This window comes from Pristiophorus japonicus, chromosome 4 (assembly GCF_044704955.1).
Source record: "Pristiophorus japonicus isolate sPriJap1 chromosome 4, sPriJap1.hap1, whole genome shotgun sequence".
Classification (NCBI taxonomy): Eukaryota; Metazoa; Chordata; class Chondrichthyes; family Pristiophoridae; genus Pristiophorus; species Pristiophorus japonicus.
Window position 1 is genome coordinate 248,576,264 of NC_091980.1, and position 23,472 is coordinate 248,599,735.

Consider the following 23,472-nt stretch of genomic DNA (forward strand, 5'->3'; position numbering starts at 1 on the left):
TATCCTAACATGCTATACATGACTGTAATAAGATATGACCTGCAACCACCAGCATACCTTACCACCAGGGGTGCACTTGCAAGAGATCGGTATATAAGGGCAAGTCTCAGGCAAGTGCAGCATTCCAGAGCTGTGAAATAAAGGTGCAGTCCAGAGTGACCTTGACTTCACTACATGCCTCGTGTGAATCTGTACTGAGGGGACAGGACTTTACAGTGTTCATCCTCTCCAACTTTCTATTCTTGTACCAATAGTAACCCAGAGATTACTACCTTTGAGGTTCTACCCTTTAATTGTTTGATGGGACAGTGTAGAGGGAGCTTTACTCTGTATCTAACCCATGCTGTACCTGCCCTGGGAGTGTTTGATGGGACAGTATAGAGGGAGCTTTACTCTGTATCTAACCCCTGCTGTACGCACCAATTGGAAGGTGTCCTATTATACAACACGAACATTGCTCATGTCAATGAGAATAAAATTGACGTCAAAAAAGTTGAGAAAATTCTCACTCCATTGGAGCACCTGTAATAATGAATCCTCCATCATATTTATCTCTAATATGTAATCGCCCTTTATTGTCCAGGACAGAATCAGACGTCTCCCAGTGAGGTCCAGCACGGCTGGGGTGGAATCCGAGAGTTCTTTCTCTCTGGGTCAATGGGCCTCATTCTGTGCTGACGGGGTTACACTCGCTCATCTGTGCCTCCGCTGTGCCCCCCTGGGAAACCATGGCACCGACCCGAGGGGGAGATCGGGCTGCGACTGATAAACACACACGTCACTGAGAAAGAACAATCCTTGGTTGAACGCGGAATTAATACCCGTTAAGACCAGGCTGCAGGCAGCAGCCACGATCGACTGGCACCAACCCTAAGTTTACCTGCCCAGAGAGGGAGGAAGAGTTGGAGGATGGAACATGGGGACTAGGGGAGGCCATTCTGCCTCTTGAGACTGGTCCATCATTCAATCAAATGATGGCTGATCTGTATTCAAGTCCATGGGGGCTGAAGCCTGGGGGATTGTCCATGTGAGGGCCCCTGGACAGAACAGCAGCAGTACAAGGAGAGACAAGGGGCAGGGTCATTGGAGAACCAACACTGGGGAGGGGGCAGCTCCATATTCTCTTTAAACGTGGAATATGGTTCCTCTCTAATTCGAGTCACATGATATCACCACTAAGAGACCTCGTAAAAGAAAGACTTGCATTTATATAGCGCCTTTCATGATCTCAGGACGCCCCAAAGCTCTCTGCAGCCAATGAAGCACTTTGTGTAGTGTGGTCACTAATGTAGGAAACACGGCAGCCATTTTGCACACAGCAAGCTCCCACAAACAATAATGCGATAACAACCAGGTAATCATTTTTATTGCTGTTGATTGAGGGATAAATATTGGCCCGGACACTGGGGAAATGATATAGTGCCAGGGCATCTTTTATATCCAACTGAGAGAGAAGACGGGCCGCGGTTTAACATTTCCAACATGTGGCACTCCCTCCACTGGGAGGGTCAGCCCCGAATTTTGTCCTTCAAATCTCTGAGGTGGGACTTGACCACACAACCAGCAAGTTCAGAGGTCAGAGTGTGACCCACTGAGCCACGGCATGATGGAGAATCGTAGGGACATGGCATGGATGGGCAGAATGATGGAGGGTCACCTCAACATCTTCCGTGCATCGGTGCGGGTGGGGAGGGGGGTCATTGCCACCTACTGGTAGCAGTCTGGGCAATGTAGTCTTTAGATTTCTCCCAATGGAGGGACGTGCTTTGTGTGCACGCTGTACACAGACCAGTTATTATTTGATAGACTTGTTGGTAGGCAGGACATTCAATCATCCGTTGAATAAAAAACCCAAGAGAAAGAACTCAAGCGAATATTGTACAAATTTATTTTAATTCTCTGCATTTGTTGCTGTAACTGAAGTGTGTTGAGGCCCTCAGTACCCACGGTGCCTGACTGGAACCACTCTGGGCAGGCTGTGACCCATGTATTGTCTCTCCCTGTGAGCCCCTCAGGAAGGCAGAGGGAAATACTGAACTCAGAAATCAGTGGAGTAAATCCTGAGAGTAGACAATAGGTCGATGAGTATCTGACGAGAGAGCTGAACGTTTCAGGTATGGACTCTGGGTCAACCTCCAGCTTCTTTCGCCAGCGTGATGTCTGCTCGCCTTGGCGCCGTGCTGGACCAAATGATCCACCCCGTCCAGTCCTACACGGTCCCGGGCCGGACCCACGATAACATCCATCTGCTCCGGGACCTCGCCCATCATTCCCAGGAGGCTGGTCTGTCGGTCGCCTTCCTATCTCTTGACCAAGAGAAGGCATTCGACAGGGTGGATCACGACTATCTGTTCGGAACTCTGCGCGCTTTCGGGTTCGGGACGCATTTCGTCGTCCGGATCCGACTTTTTTACGCTGCCGCCGAGTGTCTGATTAAGGTTAACGGGTCTTTGACGGCGCCCCTTCGCTTTGGGAGAGGGGTGCGCCAGGGTTGCCCCATGTCCGGCTACTTATATGCCATCTGCGTGGAGCCTTTCCTGCGCCTCCTGCGGACGAGGTTGATGGGACTGGCTCTGCAAGGGCCGGGCGAGGAGGTCATCCTCTCGGCTTACGCCGATGACGTGCTCCTCACGGTGGAGGATCCCGTTGACCTGCGGAGGATGCATGAGTGCCAGGAGATTTACTCTACCGCATCCTCCCCAGGATCAACTGGGAGAAATGTTCCTGACTCCTGGTGGGTCAGTGGCAGGTGGACTCCCTGCCGGTGGAGCTCAGGCCTTTTGCCTGGAGCACAACCCATCTCATCTATCTGGGAGTCTACCTTAGCCCCGACGAGGAAGCCTGGCCAGCGAACTGGCAAGAGCTGGAAGCCAAGGTCGCCGCTCGCCTCGGCCGCTGGACAGGACTGCTCCGAGTGCTGTCCTACAGGGGTCGAGCGCTAGTCATAAACCAGCTGGTGGCCGCGATGCTGTGGTACGGGCTGGTCACTTTGACCCCTCCCCCTGCGTTTGTCGCCAAGATACAGAAGAAGCTGGTGGACTTCTTCTGGAACAACAGGAAGCACTGGGTCTCTGCCGCGGTCCTGAGTCTCCCGCTTGAGGAGGGCGGTCAGTCGTTGGTGTGCGTCAGCGCCCAGCTCGCGACTTTCCGTCTTCAGACCCTGCAGAGATACCTTTACATCGAGCCCCCTCCTAGGTGGCGTGCGCTGGCAACGTATTTCTTCCTCCAGCAGCACAGCCTCAACTACGACACGCAGCTCCTGTTTGTGAGCTTGGGGGGCCATCAGGACCGCTGTCTAAGGGCTGCCTGTCTTTTACCAGGAACTCACCAGGGTCTGGAACAAAGTCTCCACCAAGCGCAGCTCTCCACCGGCTGGAGTGGCGGCTGTCCTGCAGGAGCCGCTGCTCGGGAATCCGTACCTCCATGACCGAGGTTTTAGGTGGCAGGCGGACGAGAGGGCTGTGGCTGGCGAGGTGACCAGAGTCAGTGACCTGCTCGATGGCGGAGGAGCGGGCTGGGTGGCGCCAGACACGCTGGCACGGCGCCTAAATTCGGCCGACGTCCGCCGCGCGGCCGATGCCATTGAGTCGCTAAAAACAGCTCTGGGCCCTGACTCCATTAGGTGTGTCGAGGAGGCTCAAGCACGTGGGGAGATCCCATCCGAACTGACCCCCGTCCGGACAGAATTCCTCATCGGCGCCAAACCCCGGAACCTCCCTCGGGAGCCGGCGCCTCACAACTTGAGCCACCTCAGGGAAATCACCTCCGTGCCTTTCAGTTCCGCGCGGAGCTGCTCCTGCACACTCTCAAACTTGCCATCCTCGTCTGCCGTCCGGACACGCCATGGCATACCATCTTGCCGTCCGGAGGAGGCGGGGTTCCCCGATGGAGTGCATTCTACGCGGGAGTCCTCCCACTATTTATCGGGGACTTGGCCTGGAGGTTGGTGCACGGAGCAGTCCCGTGCAACACATTTTTAAGCCGGTTCACGGGCTCCCAGGCCGCCTGCAATTTCTGCAGTCTGGAAGAGTCCGTGTGCCATGTTTTTATTGAATGTGTGAGGTTGCAGCCCCTGTTCCATTATTTAAAGGGGCTGCTCCTCAATTTCTGGCTGCACTTCAGTCCCACACTCCTGATCTTTGGGCACCCTGTGCGGAGGGGAGCGGGTCGGTCCGAGGGCCTCCTCGTAGGACTGCTGCTGGGCACGGCCAAGGGTGCAATCAGCCGCTCCAGGCAGCGGGCGATCGAGGGGATCGTTCAGCCTGACTGCCTGCCTCTCTTCCGCGCCTACATCCGGGCCAGGGTGTCCTTAGAGATGGAGCACGCGGTGTCCACCGGTACGCTTGCGGCCTTCCGCGAGAGGTGGGCGCCAGAGGGACTGGAGTGCATCGTCACTCCCGGCAACCAAAGTTTAATTTGATTTTTCATGTTTTAAAGTTTTAAAGTTTAATTTGTTTTAATTGCCGGTTTTAGTGCCCCCCTCCCCTTTTATAGGGGGCACTTGTAAATTTATGCTTTTAGTGCCCCAAAAAACCCCACAAAAAAACCCACAAAAAAACACAAAAAAAAAGGACACTTGTTTGAAAGTGTCTGGAGTGTCCCCCAAATCAGGGGGCACTTGAGTTAATGTTTATTTTCTCCAATCAAAAGAGTTGTGCTGGGATTAAGTAGGGACCGCTACTGTCTGTCTTCCATAACCATGTGTTCAAATGCCCTTCCACTTGCTCTAGGTGATATAAATGTTTCCATTTCCTGTATTCCAGAAGTGATGTTCCCCGGCTGCTGTTTAAGCTGGAATTATTCCCATGTCCTGAGAACAGCAAGTAGTGCGCTTCTGTTCCTGTTCATGCTCCATTGTGGGAACGCTTGGTACTGGAGTAACCAAACCCTTCCAACTGTGGGATCATTCCACTGGGTCCCGTGTCTTGAGTCTGGCTGTGTGGACTGGGACACAAATGGGCTTGCAGCATTTATGACCTGGGCACATTTTGCCCTTCACCATGTAGGTGTGGTTTGTTGCTGCAGTTTCTTGCTTGTCTAATTCACCCTGCAGTGGAAAAGGAATGACTGGGTGCCAATGGGAGCTGGTACTATTCAGAGCCATATTATATAGCTCAGAGTTTAGCTGCATCTACCCCTGGGTGAAGGGGAGGTCCTGAGCTTAGCTGGGAACCAAACGGTGCCAGAGGTTGGGTTTGAACTAATTGGAATCTCCCTCGCTGGAGAACGGCAGAGAAGGAGCTTCTAACAACAATCACTCCCCTATTCTTCCCCTGAGGGGGTGAGTGGACCGTCTCCCTCACTGAGCTTCTCCACTGCCAGCTCTCTGACTCCTCTGTTCCTGCCTGGGAACAAGGTAGGCTCCTTAATGGACCCTCCAGTGTCACCGCCCCCTATTGGGGCTTTAGTGTCAATGTCTCAGCCTGGAACAGTTGCAAAAGCTCAGGGATGGGTGCCCAAAGAAATTCAGTCCAGACGGAGAATAGCCTTTAATATAATCCCCACTGTACAGGGACTAGGGATTAGATTGGAACATGGGCTGTTCTAACTTGAGCAGCAGTACACTGGGGAGGGGAAGCTCAGTACAGGAACAGTTGGTGGAGTTAGAAGCTCACGGACAGGCGATAGTGCTGGAGGTGGGTTGACTTTCTACAGTACTTGATGCTCTGTTTTCTGGCTTGCCTGCTGTCTCTATTCTACATGCCAACAATACCTTCTGCAATTAATGGTTTCTCTTTTTAAAATCTGAAGAATAAAAATATCTTCACAATTTTCAGGATCTAGTAAATTGAACCCAGGACTGTGTTGGCTTGTGGAGTAAAATCTTACTACAATAAACCTTGACTCAGGTCAGACCAGCAGAGCTTTTTCCAAGCCTTGAACAAAACTGACTCCCTGTCCTCTGTCCCTGATCCCAGGTGTGGGATGGTCTGAGCTGATGGAGCGATTGTTCAATAATTTTGCTGCATAACCGAGTGGGCCCAGTCCGGGGTTTGTCATCTTTTACATTCTGGTTTCTCCTCCCACTGCTGTGGGTGTTACTTGCTCTATTATGGGCTGTCTCCATGGTTACAGCATTGTACTAAAGCAACCTCTCACTAAAATGTGAAACTCCATGCTGCAGACCATAACAGGACCCGACCACTCATAATAGGCCCCCACGGCAAGTCACAGAATTTTGCTACACTGCTATTATCAATATAGGAATCTCTAAATTGAATAAAACTCCTCAATGCTCATCCCACTCCTGATTTTTTTTTTGGCCATCCCAATCTAACTAGTGTAGGGATAGAGATGGTCAATAAATCCACCTCTTTGGCATCACTCCAAAGATCGTCCTGCTCATAGTGACTGTACCAAGAGCTGAAGAACATAACCTTCACAAGACAACAGTTGCACATAATGTCAAAAGTTATTTTAAAGTGTATGGGGGTGGAACTTAACATAATAAACACATGTAGGAGCAGGCTATTCGACCCTCAAGCCTGCTCTGCCATTCAATAAGATCGTGGCTGATCTGATCTTGACCCCAACTCCACTTTCCTGCCCGTTCCCCATAACCCTTGACTCCCTTATCGTTCAAAATTCTGTCTGTCTCCTCAAAAATATTCAATGACCAAGCCTCCAAAGCTCTCTGGAGCAGTGAATTCTAAAGACTCACGATCCTCAGAGAAGAAATTCCTCCTCATCTCTGCTTTAAATGGGTGACACCGTATTCTGAAACTATGCCCCCTAATTCCCCATGAGGGGAAACATCCTCTCTGCACCTAACCTGGCAACCACCCTGAGAATCTTATACATTTCAAGAAGAACACCTCTCATTCTTCTGAACTCCAATGAGTACAGGCTCAACTTTTCTGCATAAGACAACCCCTTCATCTCAGGAATCAAACAAGTGAACCTTCTCTGAACAGCCTCCAATGCAAGTATATCCCTCCTTAAATACTGAGACCAAAACTATATGCAGTACTCCAGGTGTGGCCTCATCAATACCCTGTGCAGTTGTAGCAGGACTTCTCTGCTTTTATACTCCATCCCCCTTGCAATAAAGGCAACATTCCATTTGCCTTCCTGATTATTTGCTGTATTTTTAGTATTTTTTTTGTTTCATGTTCAAGGACCTGCAGATCTCTCTGTACTGCAGCATTTTTTAATCACTCCCTATTTAAATAATTTGCTTTTTTATTTTTCCTACCAAAGTGGATAATCTCATATTTCCCCACATTATAGTCCGTCTGCCAGATGTTTGCCCACTCACTTAGCCTATCTAGATCCCTTTGCAGATTCTTTGTGTCCTCCTCACAACTTGCTTTCCCACCTATCTTTATATCATCAGAAAATTTGGCTACATTACACTCGGTCCCTTCATCCAAGTCATTAATATAGATTGTAAATAGTTGAGGCCCCAGCACTGATCCCTGTAGCATCCCACGAGTTACTGTTTGCCAACCGGAAAAAGGATCAATTTATCCCAACTCTGTTTTCTGTTATTCAGCCAATCATCTTTCCATGCTAATGTATTAACCCCAACCCCGTGAGCTCTTAACTTGTGCAGTAACCTTTTATGTATCAATCAAAGAAATTTTTGGGGTCCCCCGGGTCATTGCCATGGTGTCCCAGGGGGCACAGTGGAGGCACAGATGAGCAGGTTTAATCCCATCAGCACAGAATGGGGCCCATTGACCCAGAGAGAGGGAGCTCTTGGATTCCACCCCAGCCGTGCTGGACCTCACTGGGAGACGTCTGATTCTGTCCTGGACAATAAAGGGCTATTTCTTTAAGTGTCAGCTATGGCTCAGTGGGTCGTACACTCACCTCGGAGTCAGAAGGTTGTAGTTTCAAGTCCTACTCCAGGGACTTAGACACAGAAACAAATCCAGACTGACATTCCAGTGCAGTGCAGAGGGAGTGCCACACTGTGGGAGGTGCCGTCTTTCAGATGAGGCGTTAAACCGAAGTCCCATCTGCTCTCTCAGGTGGACATAAAAGATCCCGTGGCAGTATTTTGAAGAAGAACAGGAGAGTTAACCCCAGTGTCCTGGCCAATACTTATCCCTCAATCAACATGACAAAAAAAACAGATTATCATATTGCTGTTTGTGGGAGCTTGCTGTGCGGAAATTGGCAGCTGCTTTTCCCACATTACATAGAAAATAGGTGCAGGAGTAGGCCCTTCGAGTCTGCACCACCATTCAATATGACCATGGCTGATCATGCAACTTCAGAACCCCATTCCTGCTTTCTCTCCATATCCCTTGATCCCTTTAGCCGTAAGGGCCACATCTAACTCCCTTTTCAATATATCTAACGAACTGGCCTTAATAACTTTCTGTGGTAGGAAATTCCACAGGTTTACATTCTCTGAGTGAAGAAGTTTCTCCTCATCTCGGTCCTCAATGGCTTACCCCTTATCCTTAGACTGTGACTCCTGGTTCTGGACTTCCCCAACACCGGGAACATTCTTCCTGCATCTAATCTGTCCAATCCCGTCAGAATTTTATATGTTTCTATGAGATCCTCTCTCATTCTTCTAAATTCCAGTGAATATAAGCCTAGTCGATCCAATCTTTCTTCATATGTCAGTCCTGCCATCCCGGGAATCAGTCTGATGAACCCTCGCGTAGTCCCTCAATAGCAAGAATGTCCTTCCTCAGATTAAGAGACCAAAACTGCACACAATATTCAAGGTGTGGCCTCACCAAGGCCCTGTACAACTGCAGTAAGACCTCCCTGCTCCTATACTTAAATCCTCTCACTATGAAGGCTAACATGCCATTTGCCTTCTTCACCACCTGCTGTACCTGAATGACAACTTTCAATGATTAATGTACCATGACACCCTGGTCTCGTTGCACCTCCCCTTTTCCTAATCTGTCACCATTCTGATAATATTCTGCCTTCCTGTTTTTGCCGCCAAAGTGGATAACCTCACATTTCTCTACATTATACTGCATCTGCCATGCAATCGCCCACTCACTTATCCTGTCCAAGTCACCCTGCAGCCTCTTAGCATCCTCCTCACAGCTCACACTGCCACCCAGCTTAGTGTCATCTGCAAACATGGAGATTTAACATTCAGTTCCTTTGTCCAAATTATTAATGTATATTGTAAATAGCTGGGGGCCCAGCACTGAACCCTGCGGTACCCCACTAAACACTGCCTGCCATTCTGAAAAGGACCCGTTTATACCTACTCTTTGCTTCCTGTCTGCCAACCGGTGACCACACAAGTGACTTCAAAAGTGACCACACTCCAAAAGTACTTCATTGGCTGTAAAGCACTTTGAGACATCCGGTGATCGTGAAAGGCGCTGTATAAATCCAAATATTCCTTTTTTCACATATTTGGAGATAAATATGTTGGAGGATTCATTAATACAAGAGCTTTCATGGAGTGAGACTTTCGTGAACCCTCTTGATATAAATTTTATGCTCACTGAGCTGAGCGATGTTGCAGAATTGGTCAAGTTCCAATTGGACCCAGAGTGTCAAAAAGAGAGTCACTTCCCGGTCAGGTACGGCAAAAGGTTAGATAAGGAGTAAAGTTCTCTCTATGCTGCCCCATCAAACATTCCCTGGGCAGGTACAGCACAGGGTTAGATACAGAGTAAAGCTTGAGATAAATATAGTGAGAGGAAATATTAAGGGTTTAGCAACTTTGAAAGTGGATAAAACCCCCATGCCCGGATGAAAAGTATCCCAGGCTGTTTAGCGGAGCAAAAGAGGAAAAAGCAGAGGCTCTGACGAACATTTTGCAATCCTCTCTGGCTACAGGTGCAGTGCTAGAAGACTGCTAATGTGGTACCATTGTTTAAAAAGGGAGAAAGGGATAGACCGAATAATTGCAGGCCAGTCAGCCTAACTTCTGTGGTGGGAAAATTATTGGAAAAAATCCTGAGGGACAGGATAAAGCTTCATTTGGAAAGACATCGATTAATCAAGGACAGGCAGCATGGATTTGTCAAGGGAAAATCATGTCTGACTAACTTGATTGAATTTTTTGAGGAGGTAACCAGGAGGGTCATTGAGGGCAGTGCATATGATGTAATGTATATGGATTTTAGTAAAGCATTTGAGAAGGTCCTACATGGCCGACTGGTCACAAAGGTTAAAACCCACGGGATCAAAGCCCAGGGCAAAGTAGCAAGTTGGATCCAAAATTGGCTCAGAGGCAGGAAGCAAAGGGTAATGGTTGATGGGTGTTTGTGACTGGAAGGCTGTATCCAGTGAGGTTCCAGAGGGTTCATTGCTGGGTCCCCTGCTTTTTGTGGTACATAATAATGACTTGGACTTAAATGTTGGGTATGATTAAGAAGTTTGCAGATGACACTAAAATAGACTGTGGTTGATAATGAAGAAAGGTGCAGATTGCCAGAAGATATCAATGTGCTGGAGGTGGGCAGAACAATGGCAAATGGAATTCAATCCAGATAAGTGTGAGATAATGCATTGGGAGGTCTAACAAGACAAGGGAATACACATTAAATGACACTGTAACATGTGGGGGAACAAAGGGACCTTGGAGTGCAGGTCAACAGATCCCTGAAGGTAGCAGGCCAGGTAGAGAAGATGGTTAAGGCAGCATACGGAACACTTGCCTTTGTAAAGTCAAGGCATGAATACAAGAGCAACGAGGTTCTGCTTGAACTGTATAAAACACTGGTGAGGCCACAGCTGGAGTACTGCATGCAGTTCTGGTCACCACATTACAGGAAGGATGTGATTGCACTGGAAAGGGTGCAGAAGATTTACAAGAATGTTGCTTGGACTGGGGAATTTTGGCTAGGAGGAAAGATTCGAGATGCTGGGTTTGTTTTCTTCAGAATAGAGGAGGCTGAGGTATATAAAATTGAGGGGCCTGGATAGAGTGGATAGGAAGGACTCATTTCCCTTAGCAGAGGGGTCAAGAACCAGGTGACATAGATTTAAAGTAATGTGGGTGTGGGGGGGGGGGGAAGAAGGTTTAGAGGAGAGATGTGGGGAAATTTCTTCACTGTGGGTGGTGGGGGGCTGGAACTCACTGCCTGGAAGGGTGGTAGAGGCAGAAACCCTCACCACATTTAAAAGATACTTGGATGTGCATTTAAAGTGCCGTAAACTACAGGGCTGCAGACCAAGAGCTGGAAAGTGCAATTAGGCAGGATAGCTCTTGGTCGACCAGCACAGACACGATGGTTCAAAATGGCCTCCTTCCATGCTGTAAATTTCCATGATTCTATAATTCTACACTGTCCCATCAAACACTCACAGGGCAGGTACAGCACAGGTTAGATACCCGTACCTCAGGCCAGTTCCACTTATCCGGAGCTCATGGACCTGCACGGTGAAGGCTAGGCAGTTACCATAGTCACTACCCATCCCAGGATAAGCTTTTACCAGTCATTATGGTACTGGTTACCTGCACTAGTTACACCAACAAAGGGAACTGAGGGAGGGTTGTTGAGTGTAAACAGCTCCGTATTATACATGTGTGGGTAGTAGATGGAGTGTGACAAATGAGCAACAGGGCACAAGGTACATGAAATCACTGCTTTATTGATCATTTGATAACTAGTTGAACTGTGTTTGCTTGTTTTTCCTGTACAGGAACAAGGCCATCAAAGCAGCAGAGATCAGAGAGACAGCTGTCACAGTCAGGGCCAGCATCAGGACCACCTCAGACTCCACACCTAAAGAACAATGAGAAACCAATGGTTACTGAAGGAAATACTGAGGGGGACATGGAAACTAGCAGTGGGCCCACTCACCTCCTAGAGACCTCTCCTGCATCCGTTGTCCAACCTCAGTAAGTGACTCAGTTGCCAGGTCGGTCATATCAGTGTCCAGAATGACCAGGGGTCCAAGTGAGGCCTCACCCTCCCACTTCAATTCAGCATCACTCCCTGCAATATCAAACATTCCAGTTAGAGAGGGTAAAGGGGGACCTCCAACATCTAGAGGATCAATGTCCTACCAGCTTCAGGTACAAGGTCCCTCCTTCCTCTGGAAGGAAAGCCCAACTCCCTCATGGCACCGCAGTCGCCCAAATCACAAGAGGCGCAAACGTCATTGTTCAATCCTTCCAATGGGGCCCAGCTAAACAAGACAATCGGTGCAACAATCAGGTTGGGCATCACTTCTCCACACAACACATCCTGAGGGAGAGAGGGGGAACTTACACATTCTGCAGCTTTTGGAAAGTACAAGCTTTGCTCATGGAATCTCTCCGATCTACTGCAGCAACCTTCAGGTGACAGGTGAGGAAAATCTGAGGGATACATTCAACACCAGCCGTTAGTCAGCGAGTCCCTCCCAACATGGAGAACCCAATGGGCAGCTTCCTCTTACCAAGGAACCGTCATCGCCAAAGAAGCGGAACGCATCCAGGTCAAAGTGGAGCTCGTCTCTTGGCAACGAAGGTTGAGAAGGAGTCCTCAGCTTTGCTGTCCAGGAGGCAACTGAAGAAAGATTAAAACACAGGCCATGGAGTGAATCACATGAAGCCATGGAGATGGGAACAGCTGGAGAAAGCAGAGAACTCCTTACCCATTGTGGTCAATGAAGCTGTAACTCAGGGTGGAGTCCTTGTCTGGGCTCAACGTATTGACACAGCGGTCAATGTAGAGCTTCAGGGGCATGTGGTTGGTCATTGAAACAGAGGCCTCAATGTGAATGAGGTCGCCCAGGTAGTAGACAGTCGAGGTGCGCTCTGTAAGCCAGTCATCTGAAGGACAAGAGGACAACGGTTGGGGACAGTGGCTGCAACTCCCAGTGAGTGACAGGAAATCACTCCCCAGCCACCCAGCACATACCAGCCATTAGGCGCAGAGAGAATGACAGAAGCCCTTCTCCAGACTTGGTGGAGCTGAACGGGATCCAGGTGGGCTTGATCGGGTTACTGCTCACATTGCCCTTCCTGGAAAGACAAGGGACAATGTCAAAGAACATGCGTTTGATCGAGTTTTCATTCACTCAATGGTTACCTATAATAACGGCACTCAATGGGAACGACAGCTCCATTGGATCACACAATGACAGATCCAAGAGCCTTGGGGGTGTGGTTCAGGTGGGTGGTGTAGACAAGGACATTTCCAGCTATCTGAAATACATCAGGTTAAGAAATGGAATTCAGTTTTATGCAATGAAGTTCTGGTCTGAAATGGAGAACTTTCTATTCTGGAGTTAAAAATGAGGGGTGATCTCAATAAATAAGTTTAGTACAGGGTCGATGCTGAGAGTTTGTTTTTCCTGGCTGTGTGTCTAGAACTTGCAATCACAGTCTCAGGAGATGGGGTCAGCCATTTAATACTAAGAAGAGGAATGATTTCTTTATTGAGGGTTGTGAAGCTTTGAAATTCTCCACCCAAGAGGGATGTGGATGCTTATAGAGTAAATTCCAGAGGGGGCTCGATAAATTCTTCAGCACTTTGGGATATGGAAGGGAAGTGGACCATGGATCATATGGAATGGCAGAGCAGGTTCGAGGGGCTGTATGGGCTGCTCCTGCTCCTATGATGTTCTCATGTAGTCAGAAGTTGTGCAGCCTCTGCAGTTAATGCAGGGAGATTGTAAGTACAAGATCGAAACCCATTCAATGGCAAACCGACTCAAAGAATGGCTTCAATGGATAGTTAATGCCACAAGTTACCATTCATTTGGAGCACTGAATAGACTAGCTATAAGCCTCATTTAATTCACTCACATTCGAATTACAGGGAAAGTGTGCAGTTCCTCTATAGTGCATTGCATCTCAATTCTTATTCCAAGTATTCATCAACCAGATTAGATCAAACTGAATCCCTGTTAACCCGATCAAGAAGGGCAACAGAGCTGAATATCCACAAGGTATAAAAAAGAAAAAGTTTGGACAAACCCAAGTGAAGGCTCAAGGACAATAGCGGTGAGATCACCAGGATGGAGAGACAAGGGAAGACCAGTTAAAGCAAAGCACAATACAGAATTCCAGAGCAAATTTGAGGTTTAAAAGCAGGAGACAGGAGTCCCCTCATCCATGCCCTCTCACCAAGAGTTGGAGTGAAGCGTGGGGACTGATCCACAGAGCAAGCTTAGAGCAAGAGTTGAAGAATCACATTACCTTCACTGAGCTGCCACACTCATGGAGCCCATAGTCAAAGAGGACGGTGCGGTTCAGAGAGTCGATCCCAGTTGGTCGACAAACTACTGTCCCCAGGGTCAGGTCAGCAGCTTTAATCAGGTGCCTGGTTCCAAATAAATCCATGTGTACCCTGACCAGCAGGTTGTGCTCCCCACACTGCACCATCACAGTGTGCAGTGGGGACACACTGCACCCCTCAGACACACGGAGACGGGAACCAAAGGGAGGCCCAGGAGGAGGGACTCTCTGAGGCCCAGGGGTGGCCTTTACTCTTCTCCATGGAAACCTCTGGCCTCCAAACTGTCACCAAATATCAGTAGCACTGAGACCAGTGCCCTCCCTACACAATCCCCCATGATCCCAAACCACTCAACTAACCCTGAAGCACCTTTTATTTTTTTTTTGTTTTTTTAATTTTTTTTTTTCGGGCATTGTAACCATATATTTTACAAGTGCCCCCTATAAAAGGGGAGGGGGACACTAAGAACCCGGAAATGAAAACAAATTAAACTTTAAAACAATTAAAATCAAATTAAAATTTGGTTGCTGAGGGTGATGTTGCACTCCAGTCCCTCCGGAGCCCACCTCTCGCGGAAGGCCGCGAGCGTACCGGTGGACACCGCATGCTCCATCTCTAAGGACACCCTGGCCCGGATGTAGGCGCGGAAGAGAGGCAGGCAATCAGGCTGAATGACCCCCTCTACTCCCGCTGCCTGGACCGGCTGATGGCACCCTTGGCCATGCCCAGGAGCAGTCCTACGAGGAGGCCCTCGGACCTATCCGCTCCCCTCCGCACAGGGTGCCCAAAGATCAGGAGTGTGGGACTGAAGTGCAGCCATAAATTGAGGAGCAGCCCCTTTAAATAATGGGACAGGTGCTGCAACCTCGCACATTCAGTAAAAACATGGGACACAGACTCTTCCAGACCGCAGAAATTGCAGGCGGCCTGGGAGCCCGTGAACCGGCTTAAAAATGTATTGCACGGGACTGCTCCGTGCACCACCCTCCAGGCCAAGTCCCCGATAAATAGTGGGAGGACTCCCGCATAGAGTGCACTCCATCAGGGACCCCCGCCTCCTCTGGACGGCAAGATGGTACGCCATGGCGTGTCCGGATGGCAGACGAGGATGGCAAGGTTGAGAGTGTGCAGGAGCAGCCCGTACAGGAAACCCCTCCGCGCAGAACTGAAAGGCACGGAGGGGATTTCCCCGAGGCGGCACAAGTTGTGAGGCGCCGGTTCCCAAGGGAGGTTTCGGGGTTTGGCGCCGATCAGGAATTCCGTCCGGACGGGGGTCAGTTCGGATGGGATCTCCCCACATGCTTGAGCCTCCTTGACACACCAAACGGAGTCAGGGCCCAGTGCTGTTTTTAGCGACTCGATGGCATCGGCCGCGCGGCGGCGTCGGCCAAATTTAGGCGCCATGCCACTACGTCTGGCGCCATTCAGCCCGCTCCTCCGCCATCGAGCAGGTCTCTGACCCTGGTCACCTCGCCAGCCACAGCCCTCTCATCCGCCTGCCACCTAAAACCTCGGTCATGGACGTAAAGATTCCTGAGCAGCGGCTCCTGCAGAACAGCCGCCACTCCAGCCGGTGGAGAGCTGCGCTTGGTGGAGACTTTGTTCCAGACCCTGGTGAGTTCCTTGTAAAAGACAGGCCGCTCCTGGACGGCGGTCCTGACGCCCCCCAAGCTCACAAACAGGAGCTGCGTGTCGTAGTTGAGGCTGTGCTGCTGGCGGAAGAAATACGTCCCCAGCGCACGCCACCAAGGAGGGGACTCGACATAAAGGTATCTCTGCAGGGTCTGAAGATGGAAAGTTGCTAGCTGGGTGCTGACGCACACCAACGACTGACCGCCCTCCCTAAGCGGGAGTCTCAAGACTGCGGCAGAGACCCAGTGCTTCCTGTTGTTCCAGAAGAAGTCCACCAGCTTCTTCTGTATCTTGGTGACAAACGCAGGGGGAGGGGTCAAAGTGACCAGCCGGTACCACAGCATGGTGGCCACCAGCTGGTTTATGACTAGCGCGCGACCTCTGTAGGACAGCACTCGGAGCAGTCCTGTCCAGCGCCCTAGCCGAGCGGCGACCTTGGCCTCCAGCTCTTGCCAGTTCGCTGGCCAGGCTTCCACATCGGGGCTAAGGTAGACTCTCAGATAGAGGAGATGGGTCGTGCTCCAGGCAAAAGGCCTGAGCTCCTCCGGCAGGGAGTCCACCCGCCACTGACCCACCAGGAGTCCGGAACATTTCTCCCAGTTGATCCTGGCGGAGGATGCGGCCGAGTAAATCTCCTAGCATTCACGCATCCTCCGCAGGTCAACGGGATCCTCGACCGTGAGGAGCACGTCATCGGCGTAAGCCGAGAGGACGACCTCCACGCCCGGCCCTTGCAGAGCCAGTCCCGTCAACCTCGTCCGCAGGAGGCGCAGGAAAGGCTCCACGCAGATGGCATAAACCTGGCCGAACATGGGGCGTACCTGGCGCACCCCTCTTCCAAAGCGAAGGGGTGCCATCAAAGACCCGTTAACCTTAATCAGACACTCCGCGGCGGCGTACAAATGTCGGATCCGGGCGACGAAGTGCATCCCGATCCCAAAAGCGCGCAGAGTTCCCAACAGATAGTCGTGATGCACCCTGTCGAATGCCTTCTCTTGGTCGAGAGATAGGAAGGCGACCGACAGACCAGCCTCCTGGGAATGATGGATGAGGTCCCGGACCAGATGGATGTTATCGTGGATTGTCCGGCCCAGAACCATGTAGGACTGGTCGGGGTGGATCATGTGGTCCAGCAGGGCGCCAATGACTCCATGAGGCAGTGCTGTACTTGAACTGTAGCGACCTTAGTCTTTTATTGGTAACTCAAGAATGAGGATCACACCTGGTGGCCTGCCTTTTATACTCAGCCAGGCACAACTGTACAGGTAACCTACAAGTCTCCCACTGTAGTGCCCTCTGGTGGTACATCATATGTAATAGTACCAGCAATAAACATGTAGGATACATGACGGGTCTGACCTGAGATACTGCTGCACCTCGGTGATGGGTCCAAGCTATTCCATCGGCTCCCTTTGTTCTGTGGCTATGACGACTATTTCCCACACCGGCTTCAAATTCCAGTTTGGCTGGAAGTCAGTTGATTTGAAACAACAGCTCCAGCCCTGGGTTGAAGACTCTTGTACAGGGCTCTGGGCTTCAGGTAGGGACCTGTGACCACTGCACTTCTCTGTTCTCTAACCAAGTGTGTGCAAAGGCCGTGCCCCCTAACACTGGGAGGGATAATATAAACAGTCACATTTGCTGCCCTATTAAATTGAGTTGTAGTGAAGTTCTCCACATGCTGTTTAGTCTGGAATCAAACTTCTTCCCATAACATGGTGGATTTGAGGGCATTCTCCATAACCCTCAAATGACTCCAGGTTATTGCATTTCTGCCTCCAAGTTTGATCTAAACTATAAGTAGGAGACAGTGTGGTGCGACCGTTAATGCCTATTAGACTGATTGATGGGCAGTGGGAGCAAAGCAGATTTTCCTGTAAGATGCAAATAGGCACGTTAGAAGCTGGAGGTTGACCCTGAGTCCATACCTGAAACGTTCAGCTCTCTCGTCAGATACTCATCGACCTATTGTCTACTCTCAGGATTTACTCCACTGATTTCTGGGTTCAGTCTTTCCCTCTGCCTTCCTGAGGGGCTCACAGGGAGAGACAATACATGGGTCACAGCCTGCCCAGGGTGGTTCCAGTCAGGCACTGTGGGTACTGAGGGCCTGAACACACTTCAGATACAGCACCAAATGCAGAGAATTAAAATAAACTTGTACAATAATCGCTCGAGTTTTTTTTCTTGGGTTTTTTATTTAACGGATGATGGAATGTCCTGGCTACCAACGGGTCTATCACATAACAACTGGTCTGCGTACAGCGTGCACACAAAGCACGTCCCTCCATTGGGAGAAATCTAAAGACTACATTGCCCAGACTGCTAACAGTAGGTGGCAAGAACCCTCCCCCATCCCGTGCCCGGAATATGCTGAGGTGACCCTCCATCATTCTGCCCATCTATTCCCTGTCGCTACGATTCTCCATCATGCTGTGGCTTAGTGGGTCGCACCCTGACCTCTGAACTCACTGGTTGTGGGGTCAAGTCCCACCTCAGAGATTTGAAGGACAAAATTCTAGGCTGACCCTCCCAGTGGAGGGAGTGCCACATGTTGGAAATGTTAAACCACGGCCCATCTGCTCTCTCAGTTGGATATAAAAGATGCCCTGGCACTATATCATCTTCCCAGTGTCCGGGCCAATATTTATCCCTCAATCAACAGCACTAAAAATGATTATCTGGCTGTTATTGCATTGTATTATTGTGGTGAATGTGTGAATGGAGTTCCATTGCAGGAAGTAAGCCTGTTGTATCAGTAAATTCAAGAGCCAGTTTGGTAAGTATGTGGGGAAATATTCGTCAGAAGGATATGAGAGGTATTTATTGGCTATAATCTTTCCTAGAAATTGAGATTGGCCAGATGGACCATTATAGTCTTTCTGGGTCTTTGTTGGCCCTCTACATACTTAAAGAGAAGGGGTAAGCCATATAGGACCGAGATGCGGAGAAACTTTTTCACCCAGAGAGTTGTGAACCTGTGGAATTCTCTGCCACAGAAAGTTATTGAGTCCAGTTGGTTGGACATATTCAAAAGGGAGTTAGATGTGGCCCTTATGGCTAAAGAGATCAGGGGGTATGGAGAGAAGGCAGGGATGGGGTGCTGAGGTTGCATTATCAGCCATGATCATATTGAATGGCGGTGCAGGCTTGAAAGGCCTGTTCCTGCACCTATTTTCTATGTTTCTATGTTTCTAAATGGAGAAAGATTGTAAAGTGCTGCAGTACAGCGGGACCTGGGGGTATTGTGCATGAAATGGCAGTAATCATGGGGGATTTTAACCTACATATCGATTGTTCAAATCAAATCGCACGGGGTAGCCTGGAGGAGGAATTCATAGAATGCATACGGTATTGTTTCTTAGAACAGTATGTTACAGAACCTACAAGGGAGCAAGCTATCTTTGATCTGGTCCTGTGTAATGAGACAGGAACAATAAACGATCTCCCAGTAAAAGATCCTCTCGGAATGAGTGATCACAGTATGGTTGAATTTGTAATACAGATTGAGGGTGAGGAAGTAGTGTCTCAAACGAGCATACTATGCTTAAACAAAGGGGACTACATTGGGATGAGGGCAGTGTTAGCTAAAGTAGACTGGGAACACAGACTAAACGGTGGCACAATTGAGGAACAGTGGAGGACTTTTAAGGAGCTCTTTCATAGTGCTCAACAAAAATATATTCCAGTGAAAAAGAAGGGCGGTAAGAGAAGGGATAACCAGCCGTGGATAACTAAGGAAATAAAGGAGAGTATCAAATTAAAAACCAATGCGTATAAGGTGGCCAAGGTTAGTGGGAAACTAGAAGATTGGGAAAATTTTAAACGACAGCAAAGAATGACTAAGAAAGCAATAAAGAAAGGAAAGATAGATTACGAAAGTAAACTTGCGCAAAACATAAAAACAGATAGTAAAAGCTTTTACTGATATATAAAACGGAAAAGAGCGACTAAAGTAAATGTTGGTCCTTTAGAAGATGAGAAGTGGGATTTAGTAATGGGAAATGTGGAAATGGCTGAGACCTTAAACAATTATTTTGCTTCGGTCTTCAGAGTGGAAGACACAAAAACCATGCCAAAAATTGCTGGTCACAGGAATGTGGGAAGGGAGGACCTTGAGACAATCACTATCACTGGGGAGGTAGTGCTGGACAGGCTAATGTGACTCAAGGTAGACAAGTCCCATGGTCCTGATGAAATGCATCCCAGGGTATTAAAAGAGATGGCGGAAGTTATAGCAGATGCATTCGTTATAATCTACCAAATTTCTCTGGACTCTGGGGAGGTACCAGTGGATTGGAAAGCAGCTAATGTAACGCCACTGTTTAAAAAAGGGGGAAGACAAAAGGCAGGTAACTATAGGCCGGTTAGTTTAACATCTGTAGTGGGGAAAATGCTTGAAGCTATCATTGAGGAAGAAATAGCAGGACATCTAGATAGGAATTGTGCAATCAAGCAGACGCAACATGGATTCATGAAGAGGAAATCATGTTTAACTAATTTACTGGAATTATTTGAGGATATAACGAGCATGGTGGATAGAGGTGTACCGATGGATGTAGTGTATTTAGATTTCCAAAAGGCATTCGATAAGGTGCCACACATAAGGTTACTGCAGAAGGTAAAGGTACGCGGAGTCATAGGAAATGTATTAGCATGGATGGAGAATTGGCTGGCTAACAGAAAGCAGAGAGTCGGGATAAATGGGTCCTTTTCAGGTTGGAAATCGGTGGTTAGTGGTGTGCCACAGGGGTCTGTGCTGGGACCACAACTGTTTACAATATACATAGATGACCTGGAAGAGGGGACAGAGTGTAGTGTAACAACATTTTCAGATGACACAAAGATTAGTGGGAAAGCAGGTTGTGTAGAGGACAGAGAGAGGCTGCAAAGAGATTTAGATAGGTTAAGCGAATGGGCTAAGGTTTGGCAGATGGAATACAATGTCGGAAAATGTGAGGTCATCCAACTTGGAAAAAAAAACAGTAAAAGGGAATATTATTTGAATGGGGAGAAATTACAACATGCTGCGGTGCAGAGGGACCTAGGGGTCCTTGTGCATGAATCCCAAAAAGTTAGTTTGCAAGTGCAGCAGGTAATCAGGAAGGCGAATGGAATGTTGGCCTTCATTGCGAGAGGGATGGAGTACAAAAGCAGGGAGGTCCTGCTGCAACCGCACAGGGTATTGGTGAGGCTGCACCTGGAGTACTGCGTGCAGTTTTGATCACCTTATTTAAGGAAGGATATACTAGCTTTGGAGGGGATACAGAGACGATTCACTTGGCTGATTCCGGATGAGGTGGTTACCTTATGATGATAGATTGAGTAGACTGGGTCTTTACTCATTGGAGTTCAGAAGGATGAGGGGTGATCTTATAGAAACATTTAAAATAATGAAAGGGATAGACAAGATAGAGGCAGAGAGGTTGTTTCCACTGGTCGGAGAGACTAGAACTAAGGGGCATAGCCTCAAAATACAGGGGAGCCAATTTAAAACCGAGTTGAGAAGGAATTTCTTCTCCCAGAGGGTTGTGAATCTGTGGAATTCTCTGCCCAAGGAAGCAGTTGAGGCTAGCTCATTGAATATATTCAAATCACAGATAGATAGATTTTTAACCAATAAGGGAATTAAGTGTTACGGGGAGCGGGCGGGTAAGTGGAGCTGAGTCCACGGCCAGATCAGCCATGATCTTTTTGAATGACGGAACAGGCTCGAGGGGCTAGATGGCCTACTCCTGTTCCTAATTCTTATGTTCTTATGTTCTTATGAAACACAAAAGGATAGTATGCAGGAACGGCAAGTGATCAGGAAGGCCCATGGTATCTTGGCCTTTATTGCAAAGGGGTTGGAGTATAAAAGCAGGGAAGTCTTGCTATAGCTACATAAGGTATTGTTGAGGCCACACCTGGAATACTGTGTGCAGTTTTGGTTTCCATATTTACGAAAGGATATACTTGCTTTGGAGCAGTTCAGAGAAGGTTCACTAGGTTGATCCCGGGGGTGTGGGGGTTGACTTATGAGGAAAGGTTGAGTAGGTTGGGCCTCTAAATCATTGGAATTCAGAAGAATGAGAGGTGATCTTATTGAAATGTATAAGAGATAAGGAAAGGCTTGACAAGGTGAATGCAGGGAGGATGTTTCCACTGATGGGGGAGACTAGAACTAGAGGGCATGATCGTGGAATAAGGGGCCACCCATTTCAAAGGGTCGTAAATCTGTGGAATTCGCTGCCTCAGAGAGCTGTGGAAGCTAGGACATTGAATAAATTTAAGTCAGAAATAGACAGTTTTTTAAATGAAAAGGGATTATGGGAGTGGGAGGGGAAGTGGAGCTGAGTCCATGATCAGATCAGCGATGATATTGAATGGCGGGGCAGACTACTCCTGCTCCTGTATGGCCTATTCCTGCTCCTATTTCTTATGTTCTTATGTTCTTATGTTGTCGCTTACAACGATGTCAGACAGACCACACGTCGCAAACATGACACAAAGGCTCTCAATGGTAGCTGTGGATGTGCTGGATGACATGATTGTACACTCTATCCACTTGGAATAAGCATCCGCCACAACTAAGAACACCTTTCCCAGGAAGGGACCTGCAAAGTCGATGTGGATCCTGGACCATGGTTTAGATGGCCACGACCACAGACTCAGTGGCGATTCCGCTGGTGCTTTACTAAGCTGCATGCAAGTGTTGCACTGATGCACACATGATTCCAGATCAGAATCAATTCCAGGCCACCATACATGAGACCTGGCAATGGCTTTCATCATGACAATACCGGGATGCGTGCTATGTAGATCATGCACAAATTTATCTCTGCCATTCTTAGGCATAACAACACGATTACCCCTGAGTATACAATCTGATTGAATGGATAGTTCGTCTTTGCGACGGATGTAAGGTTTGGTCTCCTCACACATTTGCTTGGGTATGGCAGACCAATCACCACTAAGGATACAACTTTCACAACCGATAATATCAGGTCTGGCTGATCCAGGTCTTAACTCGTTGGGCCATGACAGGGGTTCCTTCAATTTCAAAAGCGTCCATGACAAACAGTAGGTCTGCTGGTTATGGCATTTCCACCTCCGGTGTGGGTAACGACAGACAGCTCAAGGCATCGGCACAATTCTCAGTGCCAGGTCTATGGTGAATGACATAATCATAAGCGGATAATGTCAGCGCCCACCTCTGGATGCGGGACAATGCATTGGTATTGATACTTTTGTTTTCCGCAAACAATGAAATGAATGGCTTGTGATCTGTTTCCAGTTCAAATCAAAGACCAAACAGGTACTAATGCATCTTTTTAACCCCATACACAGAGGCTAAAGCTTCTTTCTCTACCATGCGGTAGGCTCTTTCCACCTTTGACAAAACTTTTGAAGCATATGCAACAGGTTGCAATTTGCCCGACTCATTAGCTTGTTGGAGCACGCAACCAACTCCATATGACGAAGCATCACAGGCCAATACTAGATGCTTACACGGATCATAATGTACCAGTAGCTTGTTAGAGCAAAGCAGATTAGTAGCTTTCTCAAGAGCTCTATCTTGAGACGCACCCCAAACCCAGCCTTTTCTTAGCAGCGCATGCAGTGACTCTTATAAAGTGCTCAATCTAAGTAAGAAATTACCGAAGTAGTTGAGTATACCAAGGAATGAACGCAGCTCTGTCACATTCTGAGGCTTGGGTGCATTTTTGATGGCCTTGGTTTTCGA